Source organism: Cebus imitator, unplaced genomic scaffold (genome assembly GCF_001604975.1).
Source record: "Cebus imitator isolate Cc_AM_T3 unplaced genomic scaffold, Cebus_imitator-1.0 Scaffold64, whole genome shotgun sequence".
NCBI classification, from domain to species: Eukaryota; Metazoa; Chordata; class Mammalia; order Primates; family Cebidae; genus Cebus; species Cebus imitator.
In genome coordinates this window covers 258,280-260,785 of record NW_016107379.1, presented here as the reverse complement: position 1 = coordinate 260,785, position 2,506 = coordinate 258,280, and positions in this window count along the sequence as shown.

The window sequence follows — 2,506 nt, the reverse complement described above, 5'->3', positions numbered from 1 at the left end:
CCTGGGTTCAGGCAATTCTCCTGCCTCAGCCTCCTGAGTAGCTGGGATTACAGGCACACGCCACTATGCCCAGCTAATTTTTTGTATTTTTAGTAGAGACGGGGTTTCACCGTGTTGACGAGGATGGTCTCGATCTCTTGACCTCGTGATCCACCCGCCTCGGCCTCCCAAAGTGCTCGGATTATAGGCGTGAGCCACCGCGCCCGGCCCATTTTTCTTATTCTTACTAATGACCCAGAATTGAATGGGCAAGTAGAAGTAAAATGTGAAAATCTATCTGAAACTAAGGTAAAACATAAATAACGTGTTTTTTTTTTTAAGTCTGTATTTCCAACAACATAATTCAATTTATTCTCAATATTTCTGGAACATAGCTATTTTCTAGACTGATGTGCTCCTGCATTTTAATTTAAGTCCTCATAGGGCTGGTTCTAACCTCTCTTCAGTGTTTCCAAAAGTGAGAATCAAGAACCACCTACTCTAAAATCATCTGGCGCTGGTTGCTGAAAATGCAAGATTTTAGGTCTGATATAAGATTCTTCAAATCTCTGAGGGGACCTATGGGAAACTGCATTTTTAACAGCTACCTTGGTGATTTAGGAACGTCTCTCCCTGTGTGATCTATCTTCACAGTGTCCTATGAATAGTATTTTTCTTTCCTTTGTGAGCTGTCAGTATCTATGGTTAATAATAAAACTTTCTGAGGATGGAAGTCTTGGAGAAAATTATCTCTTTTTTTAGTCTTTTCTTTATGGAGTCAAAAAGATGGAGAAGTCATTGCTGGAGGTCTCCTCTTTTTAACATCTTTATCTGATTTCCTATTTGGTCATGCCCCTGGGTCTTCGAGAAGATTGCTGTAAAGATCCAGTATGATAGGCACTCATAAATTGTATATTAAACTTTAAATTTCTTCTCCTGAAATGTATTCAAAGGAAACCCCCCATCCCAGAGAAGAGAGTAATTTGTGAATATATATATATATATATATATATCTGAAATATATATATGAAAAAATATATATATCTAAAATTCCAAGTTTCTATTTCTGAGTTGTTATAAATAAATGTATTTTGAATATTTAAAGGATTTAAGAAATTCAAATGTGAGCTGCTGGCAATCATATAACTTGATGAGACTTGTTTAACCATGCTATTAGCTTTACTATGCATGGAATTAGATTTTTGAGTGTTAGGTTTCCTAAATATCTCCCTGGTTTTAAGTTTAGGCATGTTATGAGGTTTAATAAACACTTTCAGATGGAGCCTTAAAGTCAAATACCTCTGATTTGGAAGGCGTTTTAGGCATTAGTACCCTGGTGGAGAAGTACCTCTGCATATCAATGCTTCATCTTTACTTAGACTGCTCCAAAATTAGAAATTAAGCTGAAGAAGAAAAAATCTTCATGTAAATTCAAACTTTTTTTTTTTTTTGCTGTTTATTCATACAGGTGGCAATTTTGGATACTACCTCTTTGTTGGAGGGGACAGAACTAAGGGACATCTAAGAGAGTCTAATGGTAAGGGACCATTGAAAATGGGAGGTTCTGAGATGGAATTTAGAGAGCAGATTGAATGTCCCTGAAAATAAGCTTCATGACATTCACCACTTATCTTCCTAGCCCTGCTAAAGCAAATAGTTAAAATGGCACTGTCTCCAAAAATATTTTAATGAAAAAGTCAATTTACTCCTCCCTAAAGGCTGACTTTTATCTTTCTAGGAAGAACCCTGTAGGAATATTTCCTTTATTTTCTTTCCTCCACTTTCACTTAGCCCTGATACTGGACCTCTGATCCTAAAGAAGAACTGAACATTATGGATACTAAAATTTTTCTAATTACATGATTTGCATCCATTTGGGGGCTGGGTGTCACTGTTTGGCTGTGTTTGTCTCTCTCAAAGACCCAGTGAAATCTTGCCAGAGGGTAAAACAGATCTTTATTCATTTGTTTGGGAGAGAAAAAGTCATCAATTGCTTAAAAAAAAGAAATAAGTTTCACACTTCACAAAAAAAGTAACAAAACACAGAAAAAGTTGCTTTGAGTTGCACAGGCAATAGTGTAACACCAACAAAGCCACCCAGAGTTGACTCCTCAGAGAAAAGTGCAATCACAGTGTGTCTACCCAGATTTTAACCCCAGGAGCAGGTGTGCACGACAGATCTTAGTCAACAGTAGGACTGATTTCTGGATTTCTACTCTGAAACCCACAGTAATGCTCTTCTCCAAAGAAAATGCCACATTTAAAAAAAAAAAAAAAAGGATAACAGGAATTTGGAATTTGTGGCTGGACATTTCTGGGAATATGAGTAAAGGGACAAAAAGTTAAACTCATCCCATGATTATTTTTCTTCCCAATCTCTCTCTTCCTTCTTTCCTTCCTTTCTTCTTTCCTTTTCTTTACTCCCTCCCTCACTCTTTTCTTTCTTTCTCTTTCTTTCTTTCTTTCTTTCTTTCTTTCTTTCTTTCTTTCTTTCTTTCTTTCTTTCTTTCTTTCTTTCTTTCTTTCT